Below are 17627 nucleotides of genomic sequence, written 5' to 3' on the forward strand. Positions count from 1 at the left end.
CATGGGAAGTTGTACGACTTAAGAAATGTTTTCAGATTGACCTAAGCAAGACGTTTCACTTGCCAGCGAATCCTGTCTACAAGCGCAGCAGTGAACGTGATAGCTGCATGAGTAAAAGGCTGGTAAGTGAATTATCTTCAGTTCGGCTAGTTATCTCTGCCAGAAGCTGCCCTGCTCTTTTGTATCATCATAATATCACTGAGTCTACCTTTATGTTGCCTGTGTAGTTTGTATTTCACAGCTAGCATTCAGTAGCTACAGGCTAACGACTCAGAGATAAGCACAGCAGTAAGTCTAGCCCTGGGAGAACATGGTGACATGTTATGTGTGAACTCTTGCACTTGCAGAGGTGTCCATTGAACCTGGAGTGTGAAGGATGTAGGTTGTGTGTGAACGTCAGGCTGATGCCCTTTTGCTGTGTGACTGCTGTTGACAATGACAATGACGCATGCTCAGGATACACAGGGCCGACTATATTTAATCTCCCCTGTCATTTGATGACAATATTCATAACATTTATTTATGGGTTGTATTTTGTGTATACTGTCTGTCTGATTCTCACTTATCAGACCTGGGTTCAAATTGTGTTTGAACCAATGGAATCGTTCCAAAGGACAAACCCTGCCCTTTTGTCCTTTGTCTTTTCAATCCAGGTCTGGTTATAATAGTTATAATATTAATATGACAGTAATAACAGTTCTCTGTTACAATAGTTATCTTAATTAGAAGATGCATCATCCACTGTGTCTCATCTGTTATTAGGTTGTGTGGTCATTCCAAGCTGCCAATAAACATTTAATTACACAGGATTCAGAGGATTTATTGCAAATAATTTCACCGCCGGAGCTATCCCTGGGCCATCCCTGGATAGGTCACATAGCTCATTAACCTGTCCACGTGCTATCAAAGACATGTGAGAATGACTCAAGCTTTATTCTTGAACAGGTAAGCAGACAGAAATAGCAAGGTCAAAAAAGGTTTTTGAAAAGTAAATGTGTAAAAGTATGCAAATGTATACTTTTTAAAGGCATGTACGGATATTAATGATATGGCCCATTGATAAAATATATAAAGACTCAAATATTCTTTATTATTATTACCTTTATTTCTATGAGGTAGGTTGCAGGAAACTAACTGCTGAGAAAAAGCTCAAGTGGAGCCGTGACAATCTTTCAGACACCAGCTTGAATATAAACATCACATTTACAGGGGAGGGGGTCCAGGAGGGATGTCAGGGTCATGGCACTCACAGTACCATGCTAAGTTAAACTGTGTTTGACTGGCATGACCATTGACAAGCCAAACATTATCTCCCCGTCATGGTCCTCCTACCTCAGGAGTCATAATGGGAGCAGGACAATTACTGACTGTGCATACAACTCTCACGCTGTACCGTAGTTAGCTGTGAGTCTGCAGCCCACAGCAATGACTTAATTTGACACAACACAACATGCGGTTCCACCACCACGGGTTTCGATGGCCTGAATTTTAAACAGAGAAATGACATGTCCTCATTGAATCAGGTGAGCACTACATTCATTAAAAGGGGGCTAGAAAAAAAAAAAAAACTACATACACATTTAGGTTAGGTTTCATCTTAGAGGATTATTATCAAGCTCAGTGTTTACTGTATTTTTATTTTGCTCACCACATTTATTCAATCTAAATACATTTAATAAATTGGTCAAGTATTAAAAAGTTAAAACAAATACAAGACATACAAATATATACAGATAGAACTAGAGATTTCTTATACACTCCACTTGTTCTTAGTAACATTCTCAGAATGTTTTACTCAGTTTTTTAGTTTTGATGTAACAATCAAGTATACAGTAGGTTACCTTCAAACTATTCAGGCAAATATGGTTCAATATCATATTTATAATAATATATGATATTTTAACCATATATAATATTTGCATGATATTTAAACAAAGTGAAATTTCATGGTTGCCCTCACAGTGTGAGCTTGCAGTGGGGACGAAAAGGTATCTTACCTGCTGCCTGTCTGCAGCTCTGTCCTATCAGCCCCACTCAGCCTGCTTGATGGCCTGGGTATTTGCTCACTGCCCTCAAGGTTTTTCTGGGTAGTACTGTAAATCCTTTGCAGAAATTAGTTAGATTCTGCTGCCAGCCAGCTCGAAACCAGACACAGTGACTATCAAGTGGAGGCTCTCCCTGTATTTAGGCAGATGGTTCTGCAGTGGGGGAGGGTTGTCTGTGAGGGGTGTGTGTGTGTGGGGGGGGGACGGGGGGACGGGGGGACGGGGGGGAGGGAGAGAGGGGTATCAACAGCAAGTCGGCGATGAGTTTTTCTCCCACTGGTGTAATTACTGGTGACAGTGAAGCCATCTTTATCTAAACATTTGCTGAAAGGAAGTATGGCTCGGTTTAAAATTGTAAGGACATAGGATAGCATTCTCCTCTAACATACAACTGGCAAAAGCCTGCTGCAGTGCTATCCAGCAATCAGGGAGCACATTATTTTGTTCACTAGCTCCCTCAATTCAAAACTGAAAAGGTGGGTTGTCATTTTTGTAAATGCAGGAAAAGTCCAACCTTAACTGATACATTCATGTAGTATGTTGTATGTTGTATGTTGTTTCTAGTGATTGCCTGGATTTGATGGTCAACTGTTATTTTACCAAAAACATGTCAAAGAAAGTTAGCCATTACATATATTGACATGCAGTTGCAAGGTCATATGGTTACCACATGTAGTGGCAAACAAAACGTGGTTTGATGTTGACCTTGAGGTAGCAGTACTGTTCATCTGCTTGAACACCAGCGGACATCAGAAGCTGAGGTTAAGAAGGAGTCAGTTGTCCATTTCACCACGGTCCTCTTACAGTATTATGTTCCATGTACTGTACTACATAATCAAGGGTACAGTATTGTTATTGTGGCTTATCTTGTTCTCTTCTTGGAAGAGAAGAGAACAAGATACAGTTGTTCCTGATGGGTCAAATACTGGGGATCGTGTGACGTGAATGTTAAGTGCTACGAATAATCCCAAGACGTGCAAACTAGTATTATTGTCGCAATGCTGTTATGATGAAGTCATGACAACTAAACATGAAACAACATCTTTAATCCTAACTGTAATCCAGAACATCCTTATCTCATCAACGTTTTGACAGGCTGTTTTTGCAGTTGTTCATGCATTTCCATTGCAGACAGCACATGAATTGGAGGGGACTAACTTGAATTCCTGTTTATACTCAGTAGTTGTCATGGTAACCTTTCTGTTTCCGACATCACTGAGACCTTGATACATCACACTTGGAGAGGCCATCCCAAATACAACCAAGTCTCTGGTAACTAGTAAAACGCTTGTAGAAGAGACACAACGTCACAATGTAATAAAAAATAAAAAATTGTATTCATCATAGATTGAGAATATGACGTTTCGGTCTCACGACCTTCATCAGACAAGACACGAATAGCAAGGCGTACTGTACATGTATATATAGACAGGGGCTTGAACAATTACACAGGTAATTACAACTGGGGACAACAACAGCATACTCCAATAGGATGGGGGCTCATCCAAAGGGGAGGTGCGTGGGCAAGCAGACTAGGCTCTAATGGGCCAGAGAGGCCCAAGGTTTAGGAGTGGTGTAGGTGAATGGGAGAGACAAGCAATTCCAACAACAAACGTATAACATATCCACTTCAAGATAAAAAAACAGGACAAACAAAAAAACCAAACAGAGATGATCTATCTTCATTTACGACAGCACCTCTTGCCTTGTCGTTGCGGAGAGCACGAAACCTTCCTCCACTGCCAACTCGTAAGATGTTACCAGAAAGCCAGACTCATTATTCAAATATCAACTCAAGCAGCTGCTAAACAAAAGCAGGATGCGTGTGTCATTATACCAAGACTGGCAAAGAATCCACCAGTACAATTTTAAAGTGATGCCACTCTCCTGCCACGGCTGCCCTTCCATGCTGCTCTAATAGAAATGAATAGGGCTCTGAGTGGTCATGATCCCACATAAACCCACTGGATTAGGATATAAACTCCCTTAGCCTATCCTTTTCCATGTTGATAAAATGTCAGGCCACATAGTGACCATTCCCCCCATGGTCATCCACTGAGAAGTGCTGCTTAGGTGTTAATGAGACAGGCCTGGCCTGCCCCCCTGACCATGTGGCCCTGCTGAAGAGACCTGCCAGTATGTCATGGGAACCTGGTCACTCAGAATGCAACTAAGATAAGGTAGAAACAAGTGTGGTTAAATAGTTTTAGCACTTTATTTTAGATAAGCTGTTTTTGCCGATATCAGATTTTACACAGGAACATGTTAACGACACAATTATGACCTATGCGATCGTTTTGGAAGCGGTTATCTTGCCACAAAACATCATCGATGTCAACCATCAGTGATACAGCTGGTGATAGACTAGTAGAAGACTCATTGTTAGTACTGTTAGAACTATCAGCAGAGCCATTTGTCAAGTAAACTTTGTTAAATATATGAATGAATTCATATTATAAGCGATGCCTCTTGCTAAGAGTAGCTGGAGGCCTACCATGTGAGAGTGTAACAAGAGTCATAACTCTAAAATGGACAACGACGTCGAGGCAGAACGTCAACAATACTGGCAGCCTGCCAGATGGTCCAGAGCACACGCTGCTGTTCATCAGGTCTTCTTCAAAAGTACAAATCATGCATGAGGTTATGGTTGTGAGGTGGCGCCTCTAAGCTTCCATAAATGCTTGTAAAAGGCCTGAATCAGTCTCTGGTGATCAGCCATGCCTCAGGTGATATATTGAGAGGTCGGGTAACACAAGCGGTCCCATTCCTTTGTACTTGGCATGTGGAGTGAGAGGACAGGTGTCCCTCGTGGAGCAACTGATTTATCACTCTATGTGCATCGGCTATGCTGAGTGGATCTGCCTAGGGCACAAATCAAGGCCGCAAGTATAAATCAGACGCTATTTTTGAGCATTAAACCTTTGAATCTTTGGCCACAGTAAGGTCACAGGAAAGCATGACTAGCTGGCCTTATCATGAGTCGATTATGTAATGTAGAACTTGGCAGGTGTTTGTATATTTTGTTGTCATTTATATGTAAATAGGGTGTATCACCGTATCTCTGCTGACATGAATTGGCTGTGCTTTATGTTCTACATTTCAACCTGTTGCCATCTCTTTGTTTTATATACCTGTATGGAATCACATGTTCGCAGTTTCCATTCAGTGCACGCTGACTCATGGAGCTAGCATATCTTTGAGACCAACAGACGCTGTTCACGTGGCTGGTGGAGCTCAGAGTGCTTGCAGACATCTATAAATCGGAATCCATAGCCAGCAGACGGTAATAAAACAAGCAATGAGGGGTGCTGTAATTGTAATACTGTGACATTTATTGTAATGGTATTTTCATGTCCCTCACAAAGATTCACATTGCTGTGTTCTCTTTTCCCATGTTAGGTTATAAGACAACAGTATATGAAAGATGGCAGCTGCTGCTATTCTGAGGTACACAATTATCCCTTTATACATTTTCCCAGTTCCACACCGCTGACCCCATTTATTCTATTTTTAATTAGATTTTTATTGAGTGTTTTAAAATAGAGGTATAATTAAAGGTGCAATCGGTAATTCAAACAACAACAAAGCGCACATCCCTACCACGTATTTGGTTGACAGCTGAGGGATAGGGCTGGAGAAATCTAACCGCTCTCAAATTCATAGACGGAGCTATGGATTCAAGGACTGACCATCCATGAGATCAAAATTATAGTTTTAGCCGTGTTTTGAAGTTATACAATGTTTATCTACATTGCATTGTTTATAAACAATGGAGTAAAACAAGGTTATATTGTGGGTTATGATGGAGTAAGACAGTTGAACTCGAGTAGGTCAGAGTTTAAATGGTTCATGATGGTAGCACAGAGGTATCAGTAGTTGCGAATCAACTTGTGAGTCATATCTTAATTCTGGAAATTATGTCCAAAACGATTTGCCGACACATCAAACCAACTAATATTATCACAGAATCTCTCTGAAGACTTTGTCTGCATTACATTTCTGAAAAGTCACTTTACTATGCTGTAATCCACTTACAGTGTATTACAGCATAACAAAGCCTCTGGTAACTCTTCCAAAAAAATAACGCAGACGTCTTCAGAGAGATTCTGTCATAATATTAGTTGGTTTGATGTGTCGGCAAAGTGTTTTGGAGAACTACAAAGTGTTTTGGAGGACTTGGAGTTAGATTAGAGTGTCTACAAGATGTTTTGGGCATATTTACAGAATGAAAATGACTACTCGGTATCTAAGGAAGCAAGATCAGTCACTAAAAACTGTCTGGGCTAATTGACTACAGACAAGGTCAGGACAAAAACCAGGAAGCCATTTTGAAGAAGTGAAACATCCCTAAACTAAAGCTTCTCACCATATAATGTATATATGTTTTACTATAAGCAATAGTACATTATTAACAACATGCATGGAAATACAATTTTACTGCACCCTCATTTTACAAACACTCTTTATTTCCACATTATTGTCCACAAACTACTCTTCTTTGCCCCTCATAAATGTCTCTTCAAGTGGAGGGTGCCTGGTAAATTAATATGGGCTTCAATGGCTATTTATCAAGGGATTGCACTAATCCATTGGTCATATTGTAGGCTACAGCTGTTGAAATCTATATTCTGAATAATTTGATTCCTCCATAGAGGCTCAAGATTGAAGATTAAAACTCATCCTTAATAATCACACCAAAAGGAGTGTTTTGAAGTCCAGACTGTATTGTTTATCAAGAACATCATGAACATAGTGAGTACTTCAGCAGGATTTAGAGTTATAATCCATGTGGATATTGGCTGGTACAGTACCTCTGGCACCATTGAAAGAAACTTGTTGTCAATGTTCAATCGTGCTTGCTATTTCACGATACACAATTGACAGATTACAATTACAACAAACACCAAAACAATTTTTTCTGAATGTTCTGTATGCAATCAAAATAATGGAACTGAGTAATGTATCCATTTGAATGTTCTGTACACATATCAAGTCTCCCTAATTAAAGATGCATCCCAGAATTCTCTGTATGGTACAAGGGCTCGTATATCAAGTCTGGTGCTTAGGGTTCAGTCTTGTGATATACAGCGTCCCTCATCATGAGAGGTGATTTAGGGGGAACACCGCCTGACACTTGGCCTGTCTGGTATTCTCCTTACATCATGGCTTCCTGATATGTTTAGGAGAATCAGACAGAGGGAAATGCTCTGATTAAAATGTCTATTAATAGTCTAGACGATAGACGATTCGTAATTGTTCATAATGAATGGTGGAGAGAAGAGCTCATTTGCTCTGAGGATGTACCCATGTCTTCCCGTCGCCCCATCCTCATTCTGCGCACCTCAAGTGGTCACAGGCTTTAAGAACTCCCTCCTCCTCAGACACATGATCTGCGTCTCCTTACTCTTCTTCCGCTTCAGTCCCTGTTCATAAAGACAGCAATCCCTGCCATACCGCAGCCTAGAGAGTGGACAGAGCACACCTTACAAAGCACACACCTGTTGCCTGGTAATACTGTACCTGGGCAGGTTGATAGAATGCTGCAAACACAAAACCTCCTCTATGGTGACCTTTCTGGCGTACCGTGGCTGGTGACACATGTCCAATTAACTGCACTCTGCTCTCCACTAACACGGAAATAGGAGGACTCTGAAAGGTGAAAGCGTGGAGATGGCTTGGCTCCTTGTCAGGCTGGGATTAACACCATGCCTTAGTGATGTCAACCCTCAGATTGATATAATCATGGCACCCTCTTGAACATCGGATACATAATGAGTTTGTACATACATAAGACTACACAGTGTTGGGTTATACCAGTAACCTCAGTTAACCCTGTGGTGCTTACAGTACATGAATCAAGCTTTAGGAGATGACAGTGTTTCTCCTACTGTTTATGATCAAATTGTATGGGACATATGTTATCCCAGAGATGTTATCCCATGTATAAATAGAGAGAGTCTTATTCATAGGGTTCGGTCATGCGCATGTGGTCTTTGAGCCATAAATAAGACAAACCCTAGACAGCAGGTGGGTGTCATCACACTTAGACAGAGAGAATAGAATACAGCCATTTGATTGGTATACTGTATTTTCTTTTGAATAAGTTGAGTGGAATAAGAGAAAGTTCTGACTGTAAAAACTAAAAACAGTCAACTGCTTTACCATGCAATTTCAATAAAATTAACTAATTACTTAGGATGTCACAACATATGAACACAATGTTGTTACTAGAGTAACTATAAGCAAGGACAGATTATATTGTACAGTAACTCTACAATATGTTGCTCTATATTTTGGCGTAATGAAGTTATTTACTCTAGAAACAACATGTCAACATGTTGTTAGATATTAATTTGGTAATTGCTAACTAAAAAAAACAAAACAAGACTAGGCCGCGCAGAACTAGCAGAGAGAGGGTTCCTCTCCTCAAGGCTTCCACAAGGTGGCAGTAGGACGCTTTGATTTTGTCGCAGTTTGAAACCAAAAACCAGATTCCCAATCTGCGCCAATTTCCTCCATAATGACACACTGATCGCAAATGAGCTCATTTTCAAGGATGCATTACATGATACAACACATGTTCTCACACTAATCGGGTGAGGCTCCTGCCCCTCATTGGCTTTTTGTAGTATAGATTAGGTAAAGTAAATCCCAGAGGTGTTGTTGTCTTGTCCAGAATAACCTCATCCCCAGGATATTGCGCACAACACATTTAAGCCTGGAATAACAATGACTCAAACCTGCCTTAGTTGGAATGAATTTACTGAGTAAAGTATTTGTAGTATTTATTGTTTGATTTCAGCGATTCACACGACTGCAAGGCTCAGAATCAGAAACATGTGGTGTGCAAGCACTGTGAGGAAGAGCTTTGGGAGATGATTGATGCGAGGTAAAGCCAATGGCTATACATTGTCCGTTTTCGACAATCTTTCTATTGGCTTAATGAAGGCCAAGTTTCACGTGTTGGTCCACCAGTCCTTTTGTGCATTTGGGCGGTATGTCCAGAGCAACAAACATTTCTTTTTATGTCAGGTCTGAAAACAAGACTGATTTAGTAACAATAAATATAGATCAATATTTAAATCGAATGAAAATCAGTGTGTCATTTTTGGCACTGATCTGATATATCTGATATATATATAGATGCAATATTTGAGATATTTACAGATATTTACAGAAGATACATTGAAATGGAGAGCTGGGACAACAACATTCAAGACCTGTCAATAGCAAGATGTTTTGAAAATAGAAGAAAAGGACTCAACAGAATCAATGAATTCCATACACTTTTCCATCAAATATTTCCATTCAGTGCTTCTTTCATTTGCTGGATAAGAGTGAGGCACATCACAATGACATGGCAAGGCTATCTCATTGAAAGTAAATGAAAAAGCATCCGTGGAGAGATGTGAGCCTGTCATTCGTTGATTGTCACCAAGCAACTGCAACAGAGGAAAAAGCTTAAAACCATCCCTGATCTATTATCCCAGGATTTCAGTGCAGCTGAACCATACCCACTGCTTCTTCGTTGCTCCGTCCATTTCTCCCATCTGGCTGCACCCCCATAACCGCCCCACAAAATGACTCTTGGATTGAATTACCAAAAAGTCATCAACATTCATAGTAGTACTAATGGGTACAAATAGGTATTGATCTAAGATCTTTTCCCAATGGGTTTCCTCTGAAAAACACCTAAACATTCCAGGTTAGTCACTTACAGTATAGTATAGGTATACAGTATGTGCCTGCACACAATAATAGTTACTGGCTAAAGGTATACTATTTAAATAAACTTATCTTACAACAATATGACACTAAATGAATATCATGGTTACACAGTACTGTATATAAAACAGAGGTTCTTCATTTGCCCCTGTAGGGTTCTTTATTTGGCCCTGTAAGGTCTCCCTTGGAAGAACCCTTTTTCGATCCATGTAGAACCCTTTCGATTCCATGTAGACCTTTTTGGGTTCAATTTAGAACCCTCTGTGGAAAGGGTTCAATATGGAATTCAGAAGGGTTCCTCAAAGAGTGCTCTTACAGGGTCAAATGAAGAACCCTATTTTGGTACTAACTAGATATTTTAAGAGTGTCGTGTAGTATTGTGTGTGTGATAATGTGTGTACACAATCAAGATACAGCACATTCATGGTTGAGGTTGGCCGTCTTCACTCTTCTGACCTCGGATTAATCAAACCCTCCTGTAAACACAGAAGTAAAAGAGAAAACAGTTCATCACATAAACAAAGCAGATGGTGGGAAGAAGTGGGATAACTTTGGCCAACAGTGAATTTGACAGAGACTTTTAAGCATGACGTTGATTCTCATCTCAAGTGGGACTTCCTTGTAAAGCATTTCGTCAGTGTCAGTTTTGAGCATTCACAGGCCATTAACACTCACTTGTTAGTCTCCAAAACTGTATGTTTGTTCCCATTTCAATCAGGAAAGTGATGGTACTGTACACCATAATGAGTCTCTGAGGGAAAACCCCCCCAATATCCCCAACACGCCACACAGGGGAACCACATCATCTGACAGCCCCGTCTCTCCATGGTACCAGTTCCATTCTCAGAAACATTATGCCTCAGACTCTCTGGCTTACTCCTTCTCAGTTACATACTGTACAGATAACTGTGCATGTACTATCTACAAATATCAACATTCATATTTTGCCCCCCCCCCCCCCTTCCCTGATCAAGCAGTGTGGATCCCTATAAATTCTCCCTCAGGCATCAAGTCCTTGCTGGCCAAGCCTCTTGCCATCGCCTGTGATGTGATGTCAGTGACATCTGCACCGCATTAATCCTCGGCAAAATGTATCTTTGGCAATTAACAGTATACGCATATGCAAATCAGGCCTAATGGTATTATTTCTCTGTCTGTTCTGAATGTGAGTAGGTTGTACTGGTTTGCCAGACGGAGAACAAAGTAGAATCTTTTTTTCTCTTTTTTTTTGCTCATCCTCTACAGAGACCACTTAGAGCTCTCAGGCCTGATTAATGGTTTAAAACAACCTCTGATTACAGGATTCACAGTCAGGCTGTGCTACATTATGCACGCGCGTGCACGTTTTTTGTGCACGCTTGTGTGCTTGCAGAAATATTCTGTCTAGTTATGTGAAATTAAACCAACCTGCGTGGTGAACCTCTGCTTGCTAGAACACATCAACGAGTTAAGGAGGGCATAAGAGAAACCCAGCGGACACCCAGGTCCATTTCCATAAAGACTGGAGTTGCCCACCTCTCTCCATGCCCACACACTACCAGGTTATCATGATTTATCTTACGTCAGGGAGCTCGACTCCATCCACACAGGCGACGAAGGTCGTGCTCGAATGACGACATCTGTCGAAAGGCAATTGGGGAGTGACAGTGACAGTGACATGAAAAGATCATTTGTGTCCTACTGTGTGTCTGTAGTCTGATCAGACACTAGGATTGCTGGACTGGATGTCTGGATATTTGTGTAATCACTCTCTATTCACATGAACCCTAAAAACAAGCTATCTTAACAGGTGTTGTTTGAAGACAGATTTGTCCTGTGGGTGTCCTGTGTGTGTGTGGGTGTGTGTGTGTGTGTGTGTGTGTGTGTGTGTGTGTGTGTGTGTGTGTGTGTGTGTCTGTCTGTCTGTCTGTCTGTCTGTCTGTAGTCTGAGGGTCATGATTGAGTGTCTGGAAGCATGTGTGACTGGCATGATAATCACGAGGCAAGAGTCACTTCAATAATGAGGTCAATCTGAAGTGTTGCAGGCTGGTATTTTGTTTGTTACAAAGCACATTTTTATCGTTAATCAATATGTCATGGTACGATTCTTACCTTGTTAGCGATTAATATGTCGGGTATAGCTGTAACCTCATAATGGTTCAGTCTTTGATACCGTCTGCACAATTGTATATGACGTGTGTCGCAGAATGATGAGTGACATCTGAGCCAGCTCTGTTGGCAAGAGCAAGTGTGCTTGTGAACATGATCCTCCAGATAGCAGCCCGAGCAGCAGCTTATTACTGATAATCCACTCACAAGTACTCTGACAGAGCTATCTGGGTTGTTCAAGGGCAATCTGGATGTATGACTCCAGGACAATCTGTACTTTGTACCATTTTCCCTGTCAGTCTTCAGGGAAGACACTTTAAAGACTCCTTCTATTTTTTTTTCATTACACGGTTTCCTTTCATTGTGGAAGCAGAGATCTGCGTTTGAATATCACAGTAATTGGGGGATATGGAGGGCGGTGTTGTGTTGAGAGGACTATTCTTTGCGTCTTACAAGTGTGTGTTTATCTGGTCAGGCAGGTAAAACATGAGGAAATTACATAATAATAAGTTTATGTCCGTATGCTCAGCCTGGAAAGTTGGCATACATTCATTGACAGTACACAAATGGAACTGGTTATTTTCTACATTAATGGAAATGCACTGAAAGCTAGATCTACTTAATATAAACCGCGTCTTTGTAGAATAAAACTACTCTATATACCTGTGTACTAAATGTGTAACTAACCTGATTGTATTAATAAGTTACTACACAATATTGTCATAATACATTTAGCTTATGGTCTTTCAGATGATATAACCTGTATTTGACCCCACTGCGTCTGTTATTAGGTCGCTATCCAGCCAGAAACAGAATGGGGGACACAAGGTCAGAGCTGAAGCTTTTCTGTAGTGCAGTAATCCAACTACAGGAGTGGCAGCTGTTTGGGCGTTGACAACTGCAGGCGGATGGTCTGGAGGGTCAATGTAATGGTCTTATGTCAGAGGCTTCCCGTCTCCCAGCACCTCCGCACTCCCTTCCAGACCAAACCAGACCTCAATGAGACCATGGTACTCACCTACCCACTTAACAAGACAGGCAAGCAGCCAGTAGCAATTCACAAGAAAGTTTAAGAGTTAAGGGCATTGCAATGAGGTGCCCATCAGTCTTTGAACTGCTTAACTGCATTGCAGCAGAAGTCTCACTTAATAGAGGAGATGTCAGATAAGCCGGCGAAATGCTAAGGCTGCAGTATAGTCGAATGTCTTTAGGTTCTGAGTTTAATTTTGCCAGACGAGCTCTGCAGAGCTTGGGGCGGAAAGAAATCTATCTCACAATAAACTTGTAGTAGGTGAGAGAAATGTTCACTGGCACTTGACACTTCAAATATACAATAAAATGTTTTAAATGGAAGGTATTTTAGGGAAAATTATATCAAAGATATCATCATCTATACACATGACCATTCAAAAACAAAAAAGACATTTCTATACACATGACCATTCAAAAACAAAAAAGACCATTAAAAAAAAAAAAAAACAGTGGTGGTGGTGGTAGTGTATGTATGTATGCATGCTGCTGCTACTGTATGAACTGCTTATATGATGCATTAGTACAGAAGACTAAAACCCTACAAAACATCATCTCTCAATGAACCAAATCATGTTCTTTACACACACACAACCAAAATGGACCATTAAAGGTCATATAACAATAATGAAGGTGATTGGTAAATGGATTTTATCAATCAATTCCCCCACGTATTCCCCAGGAGAGCTATACTTTATACCACCCACTCATTCTGCTATTCTCACAGTCTCATCCTCCATAATCTCCACACTGCCTTTTTTCATCAGGCATGTAATTTAACTTTCTAATGAATCCATAGATAGCCCATCCTACTAAAGTCTCCTATTGATTCCTCTCATTTAAAGGCCTAATGTAGGATTGACTCAGACTGAAACAAATAACTCGTGAGCGAAGCAGGCTGCAGGACACAAGCATATCCCTGAGGGCAATCTGACAACCTTGTCTTTCTCCTCTCCTGTCATCCTCTTCTTCCAGAATACGTAGCTGGCTATGGGGAAGTGTCCTGTAGGTCTTTTATAAGTGTCCTGTAGGTCTTTTATAAGTGTCCTGTAGGTCTTGTATGTTGTAACATAGAACCATCTGTACTGTATACTGTCAACAGCTAGGTCAAATGTTTTGTATTTCAGTACCGTAGCTATGTGTATACATGAAGTGTCCTGTTTTGTGATCACAATGGACATATGTTTCTCATGACACGTAATGTAGTGAACCACATTGCACTAATCCTTACACTTCATTAGAAGCATTACAGCATTACATCTGGAATTTAATCATAATCGTCATAACTGATTATTAAAAGCATTCATGTAATGGCACAATTAACCTTATTTGGTGAATCTGAAAATGGCAAGCTGGATTCCGATATTCTGGAGAACCACCAGGCCAACCAGATTCAGAGACTCTCACCTGCACTGTGTCTTGCTGGTCATGGCGGCCAGGCCTATTCCAGCACTTTCCAATCAAGCGGTCACCCTCAATCATCAGCCACTGACAGCTTTAAGTAGCCATAAATAATCGTGAGCCGAGCTCCTCGTTTGTCATGTGGGACCCAGCCTGGTGTATATCTCCCCCTTTAGTGACCATAGCTCTTCTTTACAGCTCTGTCCCCAGCAAGGCGGTGGTGGGGGAATGATGGCAACAAATAACTCTGAGATAATAATGGGCCTTTGCTCCTCTATAATCATGGAAGAGCCCTACTTGTAAAAAAACACCTTTTTAAGCTTTAATTTTATTAAACAGCAGAACCTCCATTAGGATCACAGAATTTACTCAGTGGGAGACCCCCTCGGAGGGAGATTTGGAAGGGCCGCAAAGGTAATTACATTTTAAGTACCACCTACAGGGGTATCCCAACCCCTGCCATAGCAGAGAGAAGGATTTCATAATCATTATTTTATGGATTCCTGATGTGTGGAACAGGTGTAGGGTAGATGATTTCCAGTCCTCTGGCTTCTGTACTGTATCTCAGACCACTGCATCAAAAGCAGTAATCAATTCTTATGAAATTATTTCTGTGTCCTCGTCAGGTTTCTAACTGGTTAACTCAAGATTGATGTTAGGCCGTGAGCTGCTTTGGCTGATGCCAAACCCCGGGATGTACTGTACAGCAGTGGGGCATTTATCCCATTTAAAAACTGCTGTTTCTTAATGGAAAATAGCGTTTAATTTACATGACTTCAATGAAAATTGTTGTAAAGTGTTGTTAGGTATTTTACATGATTATAAGTAGATAGAACACGATCAATAATATGCATTCAAAAGTGATTCACTGAACTCAAGAAGGTTATTTTTTCTCTGGTCCAGAATATGAATGGGAGCAATTAAAACAGAGCCATTGAATATAAATTAGACAGTAAATGAGGGTTATTGAAACAGATTAGCACCTCAAACTAGCATAGCCTCTATGGCAGCTTTGAATTAACACATTATTGAAATGGCAATTGTGAGGAGAAAAATATTATAAATCTGAAATGAGAATAATATTGTGTGAGATGTCATACAATGCTATCCCACTGTTTCAGCTATAAAAAAAAACACCTTATATTTCACCACCTGGAGGTAAAACCCTCTTAACGGTAATTCCAATGCACAGGACAGCACAATAGATTTTGCACAATAGGACATGCATTAGCCACAGTCATTCTGTGACATCCATTTACCATTGTTATATGTCCGTTGCACTGAGGGAGTGCAAGAAATAAGCACCATTAGAGTGAGTGGGTGCTGTAAATCAGAGGACGTTTGTGTGGCAGTTGTCTATGACACTGTGATTGTGATTCATAACAGTGTCACAGGTGCATCGACTCTTCTCCACACCTAATGGATGACATTTCTTCAGACTGCCAATGAGGATCACCCTAGGAGTGGAGGTTAAATGAATTCTGATTGCACTCTGCTGACCGCCAGACAAACGCACAGTCAGTGGGGGTCAGACAGGCTACACTCTTCAGAATAAATCGACAGAAATTATATGCCACTGGCATTCAGTGAGAGCACTTCAAAAGCATTGGGGAAATGTGTTTTCCAGAAGCTCCGTCTCTTTGAATGGCCACCGCTACCATAACACATTTACCTCTCCCATTGGGGTTTCAATGCAGACCTTTTTTCAGAGGCAACATATCTGAGCACTGAAATAAATCATAACATGAATGATTATATGCCTCCTAGAATGAAAGAAGAGAGGTGGAGATGATAAGTAAACAGCTAAAGATAGAAGAAGGTCAAGGGTCATCTCTATTTGTTTTCATGTGATGCTATCTCTGAAATGAATCTTGGAGATGCTAAATGGATGAAGGAGTTCATGCTCCTCCAGGTGGTAAAGAGATACATGCTGATGCATTACCATGTTGAAACCTCACATCCCTCCTTTTAACAGTCAGGTGTAAACTCACCTAAGTTCTTAGGCCCTGACAGGTGTTAATTTGACACACCTAAAATACACAGGTCTCTGCCCTCTGAGGAAACACTATATATATACACGCTGAGATGAATCATTGATTGGGTAGGCGTTAGTAATTATCTGCTTAGATTATTCATAAAGACATCTGCCAATGTATTGTTGTTATTTTACAGCTGATGTCTCGAGCCCTGCTCTAAATCTCTACCTGATGTTTCCCCTTAGGTCTCCTCAACAATTAGTGGAACATCCTCAGCTTTAGTGCCAAATGTCCTCCAGTATAACACTGTTGATTTATCCATACACATTCAATCAATACGGTATACCCTTTCAAGTGAACATCAGGTCAGTATGATCATCTCATTTGTGGTTTTTCAAGATGATTAATTTGCACTGGAGACTGTTCAACCTCTACTCTGATTGGTAGAGGTTGTTCGGAACATGTATGCTGGAGTCTGGTTTTGAACACTGGAGACTAGTCTTGGAATCGGCCGCATCAGTCCTGATTCAGGGTTTTAGTCTCAAGGGAAACAAAATTCAAACACAAAACCTCCTTCTTAAATTTTTAATCCACATGATCAAGGATGACATATCCACAATGGGTGGTGTCAAAAGACTGCCAAGAGACAATGAGGAGAAAATAAGCAGGTTTTGAAAATAGGTTTTTGCTTTACTTGGTGAGGGAAAACAGATGTCAGTGCATCACTCAGATTGTGAGTCGTCTTGTTAACATTATGGGGGACAAACCCGGTGATTAGGTGTCCACATATACAAAGATGACAGACTGAACACATTTTTACAAATCCGCAGCAGATGGCAGAGGAAAATATTTGACAAATGGCCTACGATACATATACTGTACCTGTTGTGAATGTGATTTGCTCCTCATTAATGTCCCTCTGTCTGGACAGTTTTTGACCTGTAGTAGGAGGCAATTACACCTTTATTGTGCATCATATCCTGTTGCACACCCCATTTGTTAACTTTGACAATTTGTTCTGGCCGCTTTCATTATTTCTCTGATACTGCCTCAAATCTCAGAGGAGGGATTATGACAAATTATAGTAGTATGTCAGAAAGTATTGCCAAACTATTTCTCAAAACTCCAACACCACCACCGCACACACTGAGAAAAACAACTCAGGGCTTTTTCATTTGTGTTGAAAAATTCACATTTTAATGGCTCAGATGCCTGACACCCAAGTGAGTTATCTGTTGCCCCTGGAGGGTGGAAGCAGAAGGGAAATAATCTCACGGTTTTGGTGTTGGTAACAGTGTAGTTGGTGCCTTCATGAGCACATTATATTATGTTGTTATCCCGGGTCAGCCTAACAAGCAGGGAA

Source organism: Argentina silus (genome assembly GCF_951799395.1).
Source record: "Argentina silus genome assembly, chromosome: 8".
Lineage (NCBI taxonomy): Eukaryota > Metazoa > Chordata > Actinopteri > Argentiniformes > Argentinidae > Argentina > Argentina silus.